Source organism: Leptonychotes weddellii, chromosome 12 (genome assembly GCF_054177405.1).
Source record: "Leptonychotes weddellii isolate Sample4059 chromosome 12, ASM5417740v2, whole genome shotgun sequence".
Classification (NCBI taxonomy): Eukaryota; Metazoa; Chordata; class Mammalia; order Carnivora; family Phocidae; genus Leptonychotes; species Leptonychotes weddellii.
This window is the reverse complement of record NC_138380.1, coordinates 50,951,133-50,960,413: the sequence shown is the minus strand read 5'-3', so window position 1 is coordinate 50,960,413 and position 9,281 is coordinate 50,951,133. Positions and strand designations below refer to the sequence as shown.

The following is a 9,281-nucleotide window of genomic DNA, read 5'->3' as shown; positions in this document are numbered from 1 at the left end:
ACACAATTCACAGAGCTCACTATAGCACATACCCCTCCCAGTGTCTATCACACAGCCACCCCACCCCTCCCACCCCCCACCACTCTAGCAACCCTCAGTTTGTTTCCTGAGATTAAGAACTCCTCATATCAGTGAGATCATATGATACTCGTCTTTCTCTGATTGACTTATTTCGCTTATACCCTCTAGTTCCATCCACGCCATTGCAAATGGCAAGATTTTGTTTTGTTTTGTTTTTTGATGGCTGCATAATATTCCATTGTATATATATACCACATCTTCTTTATCCATTCATCTGTTGATGGACATCTTGGCTCTTTCCGTAGTTTGGCTATTGTGGACATAAGGCATGCAGTTTTTAAATAATGCATCTCTTAGTTTTAAACATAAAATCAAGGTCCAAAATGCTTATATGAAACACTTATTCTTCAGTGGCTTGAGAATCTTATTCCCTTCCCCAGAATACAGTTGGCTTATAAAGTAATTTGATAACTAAACATAATATATTTGTATACATTAACATATGTATGCATGTATATGTGTCTGTATACCACTGTGTATGTATATACCCCAACCTGACATGCAAAGATGAGAAATATTTACACTTCCATTGATAGCTATCAGGCAGGTAGACCAATGTTGAACGTCCATCTTATTTTTTTAATTTCTCTTTTTTTCCTTTCACATAATTTCCTTCAAGATCGTAACAGGTTAAAAAAAAAAAAAAAAGTCAAGTGAATGCTGATTTAGCATCTTTCAACCAAGATTGACAAATAGATTTCTACATACAGGCAGGGAAATGGGAGAAACACATTCTGTGCTGACAGAGTTTTTGATATTTCTCATGAGTGAAAATAATACAACTAAGCTAGTCATAAAATAATATGCAAAAATAGTGTTGCCTAGTATTTAAAGTTTTACAGAAAGCAACATTAAAAAGAGTACAGAAGGACAAAATGTCATTATTGGCAGGGATCTTAGATGATAACAATAACAACAGTAAAAGCTAGTCTGTATTGAGACTTAATTAAATGCCAGACACAGCGGCCAGCAATTTACGTATATTATATTAGTTAGTCACCATCTCTTAATTACAGATGAAGAAATGGAGGCTTCAGAATAGTGAAACAGTTGCCTTAGGTCAGACATTTAGAAAATGGCAGAGTTCAGATTCCAACTCCAGTCCAAATGCAGAGAGGTTGAGAGAGGATTTGGAGCCTCCCAGCCAATTTGTGGTAATGTTGTAACAAATTCTCAGATCTGACACAGACCACTGGATAAAGCCAAAATATATCTCCATCTTCAAACCAGAAAGCCATTTATTACTCTCTTAATGGTTCAACCAAGTCTTTCTTACTCCTCCCAATTATTTTGAGGAAAATGTGCTAGCACTTACAGAAAGAAAAGTCAAAAGTGAAAAACAAAAGCTAATAGGAGTCAGGAAGTCATTGTCTGAGTGGCTTCACAGTTGTAGCCCTGCTTTTTTCTTTTTGCTAGATACCTTTCTTACCATCTTTTAATTCATCTATTTAACTCTAGTTCATAAAATGTAGTGGCCGTGGTTTAGAAGACATGCATAATGTCATTTATGGGATCCTCGGCTCTTCAATACTTTTCATACTTGATGTGAAATTTACTTTATTTACTAAGTTTGTTTTTGATTTATAATACATGTTCATTCCCTTTGCATCTTAGTATATATAAAAAACACAAATTTAAATACTAAACTTAGCATGAGTTCTTGGCTCAAAGATCCTTAGCCTGCCCAGTAGATTGTGCGGTTTTAATTCTGTCTACTAACATTTATACAAAGTCATTTCCTCCCTCCTGTTAATAATTGTCATAAAACACTAGGTTTAAAAGAAAGGCTGGAATCCTCTCTCCTTTATATGTAAAGATACTCAGAAAATAATTTTGATTAAGCTAGTTTAAATCTTCATTTCTATGTTTGTTAATTATTTATGCATATGTAACATGTAGGACATTGTTTTAGGTGGTGGGTGTGATCCCACCTGGCTCTAATAAGCTTATAATCTGGTAAAAGGAGGATAAGTCAATATACAAATAATTATTAGATAAAAGATGTTAGGTATATATGATAGCCACAGATATAATAGTACTTTGGGAGCTCGTATGTTCATAATATAACTAGTTAAAGGTTGAATTTTCCAAATGCCCTGTGATTTAATATAAATAGTTAATGAATATTTATGCTTTTGAATCCTTTAGCTTTGTTAATATTATTTCTATATGTACACATTTCCTAGGTCAGCACATTTTCCATCACAAGCAGTAAGCCGTTCAGTGTACAAGCTAGTGAGTAGTCCTAGCTCGATTGCTTCCGGTAGTTACAGCTTAAATAAACCTTCCCCTCAACTCACTGGTCATGCTGGTTCCCTTCGTGTACATTTGCATGCAAAACTACAGACTGGTGTAAGATTTTTTGAAATGACAGATATTCAAAGGTATAAGCCTTAATTATGACAGTATGTTTAAGTTATCATTGATACTATCATAGAACTCCCATTGATGAGAAAGAAATTGCTGTATTAGGGTAAATAACACCTGTGCCATTCAAAGTTATTTTAGCGAATTTTTTATTCAGTTTTACAACTCCAGGCATTGTAGCAGATATGTCATTATTTTTGCAATACAGTCAATATTCAGGTATGTTTAATATTCACTGAGAAATAAAACTTTTTGGTATATAGACAACAGATCCAAGGAGTTGACCTCAAAGGCCTGCAGGTTAATTAATTGCCTAAGATAGCCTGACTCAAAATGAATAGGAATTCAGAAAGGGAGGGAAGGGGGGAAGCCGTGTATTTCTTCAGGGTTTCACAGATAGTTAGATGGACATATTTTATTATGTTTTTTTCACAAGGGAGACATTTTCCCCCATTGCGTGTTGAGGTGTGGTCTCTTGTAATGAAGATCATTTTAGTCTTTATGCAATAAATTTTACCCATTATCTACTATAAAGTCTGGCTAGATACTCTCTGTAGAGCTTTTCCATAATGTAATGTGTAAAGGAGTGAGGTGGCTATCAGATTTCCCTTTATAAGCTAACTAAAACCATACACACCCCACAAACAGCCTATATAGCTTACAAACTGAATGAAAATGACAATATATATATGAGCTTATGTGTATGTATACATACACACACATTATGTATGTTGTGATCCATGTATATTATATGTATTATGTGATAATGTGTACTTACATACTGTTTAGAGTAATTCTTTTTCTAGTCATCATTTTGATCACACTCTAGTATTAATTCCCATAGTTTATCAACAAGAGGACAATTAGATTTCAAAAGCAACACCAAGAAGTATCGTATTCTCAGAGAGCAGGAAAAGGTGGAGGGAAAAATGCTATTGTATAAAGCTACCAGTGATCTAGGAAATGCTTATCCTTAAACTTCTAAATAATGGATGCTCCGTGTTAGTGTGTTTATATGCCAATTCTATGAACAATATGTACAAAAGATGATTTGCTTAACCCCAATTCCAGTCACATAGTTAAAACAATTATTTTAGAAATATTACCACATATACTCATATATAGTGTGATAAAAGCTAACTCGTGAAAGAATTCTTATTATCTCTCATAGTTTTCCTTTTCTTATTTTGTTATTAAAGTCTGGGCTTACTTTTTGGAGTTAGCACATCTCTTTTTTTTCCTATTTACTTCTTTCTAAATTTCCCTCTTCCAATACTAAATTACCTATCCCCTAAGTCCTCTCAAATAGGAGGTAATCAGTGAGGACAGCTAGATCCCACTGCTTCCACTGAAAAACTGGAAGAAGCACACATCCAAGAGAAATGTCTCTCAGTTTATCTTTAAATTGGAGCAGGGCAGAGGTCACTAGCTGAAAGGAAGTCAAAATGACAAGTACTCTAACAGTTGCAAAGAAAGGTTAAGACAAGTAAATATCTTTCCATGAGACACTTGGACTGTTGTTAGCTACCTGGCACAGACCATTTTCCCCTGGAAAAAAATTAAAACCTCACTGACTCAGTAAAAGTAAGGGAAAATTAGTCTGACTTAATGGAAATCTCAGTTATAGTCTACTTTAAAAGTGATTTCATTTTATTACTTCCAAACCTGCATTCTCTCACATAAAATAAAACTAATATGTAGGAGCAGCTAAATTAAAACTATGGTTCGCACCATATTTTACATTGAAAAATAAGCATAAATACCATTAGCACATAAAAACTTGTTGCTAGAGCCTGTCTGAACCTCAAGGAAGAAATCCTTAATTTGGATTTGGGGAGATTCCCTCTTCTAAACATTATAACAAGCTCCCCATGAATACATTTTCTTCTCTCACTGTAGAATAAATAGTTTAAACTAACACATGGGAGGCAATAGAGAGATCTCAGAGACATTACGATGGCCTCCGTTACAATTTTCAAAATTCAGAAATTTGGAATTTTTGTAGGCTTTTCTAGTAGGATATGTCTGAGGAGCAGCGTCACAAGGGTCAGTGGTGATTGCTGCAGAGGACCTAAAGGGTCAGCGTGGAATGATTCAGACTCAGAAAAAATAATTATAACCCAAAGATCCCAACAGAAATGTTTTAGAAAACATATTGAAAGTATTTTAACCAAAGGAAAGTGTTCTTAGATTTTTTTTTTTTTTTTTCACGCGAAGGCTAAAGCTTTTGTTGGCTTATGGTTTTACAGCAACGTTGGCTCTAGCCTACTTTGGGCAACCACGGTAGCAATAAGGACTAGTGCTTAACCTGATGGATCTACTGGTCACGTTGTGCCTGCAGCCATTTAGATCATCAGCAGCCTAGTCTCCTTTGATTTAACCTGGATGTTGTTGGTTTGGTGGGTGGTGTATTTTTCTGTGGCTGGAGTTGACTTAAAAGAAGCAATTTCAGTGCAGTTGTCAACTCTATCTAGGGAGAGGGAATAATCCAAAGTGTCCAAATTTTACTGAGAAATGGAATCGCATTCTTGCATATATCGTATATGGGAGGGCGCAAATTTCATCATAAAGTGCTTAATAAGACATTCTTCCGGGGATAATTTTGTCACCTTATCAAGATTTATTGACCTCCAACAGCAGTACTTCATCAAATGGGCTGACCATCCTTAAGAAAGGCTTAGAGACAGTGACTGGAATGAGGCCTGATGCTCAGTGAGCGGCCCTGCCGGGTCAGCTCCCCGCTGCACACAGCTGCCTCTTCCCCAACTCTTTCTGCAAGAGCCCCCTTCTCTGGTAACAGGAGATGTTCATTCAAACCTCATATTCAAAAAGACTAGATGGGAACCGAAGCACATCTGAGCTTTTGTGAGGAGCCGCTGCCGACAACAATATGAGAAAAGGCAATGGCTTCCATTGGCACTTATGGAACTCAGCTGTTTGCGCATCGTATCCCACAGCCATTGGTAGATTGTATGATAGGAGTATTGGGACACTTTGTTTTTCTTTTGACCAGAAAGTGTTCTCTGTGAACTTTGGCTCTCCTTTGCCTACTGAGGCTGAGAAGGTGGCTGTGAGCAGAACTTGTTGGCCAGTTCTTCCCTTGGGGAACAACTGTTCCTGCCGGGCATTTCTCTAATGTTGGCTGAAGTCTACATCTGTGTGTTCGTCCTCACTCAGAACCCTTTCTATATTTGTGCTGCTGTTCTGAAAGTGAGAAGGAGCCCTCTATTTTCACCCGAGTCAAATTGGTAAAGTACCACTCATGCAAAAAAAAGTTGCTATAATATATATTATGCATTATTTTTTTTCTAGAGAAGACACAACTGTAATTATTTAAACTGCTCTTTAAATTAGGTTGAACAAAGAGAAGGTAATGTAAATGATTTTGCAAACAAGACATAGGGCATGCAACTAGCATATTTTCGCATCATGCCTTTTTTTCTTATTAAAAGTTATATCAGGCTTGATAATAGAGTTGTTTAATTACCCGTAGGGAATTCACCTGTCCTCACTCATGACGAGAGGTATATTTCCATGTGATCTTGTAGCATGTGATTATAGTTTTCCACTAAGGAATTATAAAGAAAACAAAACAATTACTGATATTATCAGATACTTGTTTAATGCATATTTATTTCTGAATGACTCTTGTGGAATTCTCTTATCTTGGAGAATTCTGAGAAAAATGCTCATTTTATTTGGGTTGCAATAATTTCACATGCATAGCAGGTAGGACTTTTGGGAGATCTGAGAAACAGCAAACCATTCGGATCAATTTGTGGACTCAAATTTATTTTCTGCATACGAGGGTCATCTTTTGTTTACTGATAGAAAAAAAAAATTCTCTGCATTGTAAAAATGTAGTATGTCCCAATTAATGCTAACAGATGACCGAGATGACCCAGAAGTTTGAAAATGTTTTCCCAAAACTTTCCTGATGGGTCAGTCGCTTTGTATTGCTCATTCCAATCTTACATTCATTTTGGTGCCAAAGAGTAGAAGGACTGAAGTGAACAGAAACTAAATTATATGTTGATGTTTCTGTGGGCTTTAATACCTTGTTACTGTGAGATGGAAGGAGTTGTCTGGTGGTTTTTGGCTTGGTAGTACTTGGCTCGTAGGTAAAGGGGAGGAAAACAGAGACCACCTCTGACGTGAATGCTGGTCTCCAACTGCTGTCTAACACAAATTTCTTCTGATTGTTTCCACATTTATCTTCGATTACTATTTTAACATGTATGCATTTTTCATCTTATCTGTGTGTTATAAATGGCGGTCCTTTAGAATGGATAGTGTTCTAGATAAAATTAGCATCAAATGTGCTAATTTTTCCATGCTAGAGAGAATTCAAGTGAAGTTACCATAGTATGCAGTGGTCAAAGATCAAACCATCAGGGTTGCTAATGCTGGGTACAGCATCTTGATCCTGATGAAGTTACATGACCTAGATATACCAGAGGAACCACTAGAGTTTTGCCAAGAATGGACAGTTTGTACCACACAGTGTAAGGGAAAGGGGGTGGATTTTGCAGCGAGCACATCTTGTGTTTGAGTCCTGGCCACTCACTCATCCTGTGACCTCTTAAGCTCTGAGTCTCAAGTTCCCCTTCTATGAGACACAGTTGATAATACCCATCTCCCAAGATCAATGGTGAGTTTTAGAAGGAACAGCGTATTTCAGGTCCCTTCACAGAGTAGATGTTCAGTGCAGTAACTGCAGGTTGGAGAGGACAGAAGTATCACTTCAGTTAAGAGCTCACAAAGTAGAAAGGCTGGATGACTTTAGAGAGAATTTTCCCAACTGTGTTTTGAAACATCAGTCCAGAGAGATGTTCTCCAGAGACTTTGAATTCTATGTAAGCTTTTGGGAAGACACCCAACGAACTTTAGGAAATTAATAGTTCTGAGAAGTCCTGCAACAAAGCAACTTATTTCTGTGTAACGTGACATTAAAAAATAGGACCATAACATTTTTCAAATGTTGCTGTTCTACTGAACTTACTTTTTGAACCACTGACATAGGACATTGATTCCTCAATCCTAGTCTTCAGGTATCAAACAGCTGAAGTGAAATGTAATCTGTAACAAACCATCTCTCTTAACTGTTTTGTGGCATGTGGGAAAAAGAAGATTTGGGTCTAAGTTCATTTATCTAAGATAAAGTTTGGCATTCCTTGTTGATATCTTACTTCAGAGACTTTGTGGGCCACAGTTACTGGAGATCTGATTAGTATGCAATATTTTCTTGGTGTGGTGTGGCTGAGTTTGGTTGTTTGCTGGTCTTACAGATAAAAAGGGCACCTAAGGCATCCGGGGCTGACAATCAGGTATCTTTTGCAAGCAATTTATAGAAGTACCTATTTATAGTTTATCTTAAAAAGGGAAGTGCATCTTTTGGGTACTGGTAAATAGTGAATTTTTTTGTCCCATCATATTTTGGAAAAAACAACAACAACAACAAACACCCTACATTGTAGTCAGATGTTTGCAGTAAAGAAAATAGCCATATTCACTAGCTGGTGATAAATACATTTTCAGTATAATTTATATACTGATTTTTTTTTGGCTTTTTGGTGTTTATATTGTGATAAAATATGCATAATATGTAACCTAGTTTATTTTTAAATAGTAGTTAAGAATGAAAACTGGATCAACTTAGATATTATTAAAGCCCTTGGACCCATATGAACCAATATGTAGCAATAAGGGTCATCTCTGACACTTACTTGTTAAAAGGAGAGATCACCAAATCGAACAAATATATCTTTATTTCTATTTAGTCTATTGTAACATACTCCTAATTAGTTATTAGGATTCATGTATTAAAACTAACAAGACTCTTTTATTACTATGTACAGAAAATAGTTTTGAATGGAAGAAGAGATTCAATTTAAGATTTCTAAATGAATTACTGAGTAAGCATAATACCACTCAATTTTCAGGCCAGTTTGTCTTTATAGGATTATGTGATGTAACTTTCAACTAAATATTCATTATCAGAGAAGAAAGTAACATAGCTTACTTTTAAAGAGAAAAGCAAAAAATCCTGTCTGCCATCAGCACATTGAGGAGAGAGAAGGAGAAAAATGAGAAAGAATGGATGCTTCTAAGCTAACAGCAGCACAGATTGATCAGTCGTCCAGTAGGGGCTGCTCATAGAGCAGGGAGGCTGATTCTTCTAGCAACACGATTCATGACTTCAAGGAGACTGGGATTTCAAGGCCACTCCAATGTCTGTAATTGAAATAACCTCTTCATACATTCCTGAAGTGACCCAGCCTCTGATATTTACTCTAAGCGTGTGTAAAATTAAGGAACCAATAAGTCATTTGCATCTGTCATCTGCTTTAAAATGACATTTTACTTATCACATTTAAAATGTTGCTGTGCATCAGTGAGGGGAACCCGTAACGGCATTTCCAAACAGAATCAAAGTGTTGTTAAATTGCTTTTAAACACAGATTTAGAGAATGAAATTGAGGGTAGTAAACTAGTAGCCAACTAAAGCAAAACAGGCTGGAATGTTGGTAACCGATGGTACACATAGGATCCAAGCAAAACATCTTGAATTGCTAGTACCATAATAAATTATAGTTTTCACATTTGTATTTTGCAAGTGAAAACAGCAGTAAGTCAAGCTTGTGAAATAAAGACCCAACGATGACATTTTTTAATTCGCCTACACCTATGGTGACTGGGTAGGCCCACTGCACCATGTAATACATTGGATTACAGAGGCCAAGTAAAGAAGTAAAGGCTTTACTTTCCAAAGTAAAGAAAAGGCAAACAAACAGACACTTCATGGCCAACGGGCCACTGTAGATGGGAGAAAA

General features: G+C 36.3%; 1 protein-coding gene across 1 annotated transcript in view; it reads left to right on the top strand.

The window, feature by feature from the left end:
• Nucleotides 1–9,281, top strand: part of HDAC9 (histone deacetylase 9) — a 901,117-nt gene that overhangs the window by 564,542 nt on the left and 327,294 nt on the right. The window lies entirely within an intron of this gene.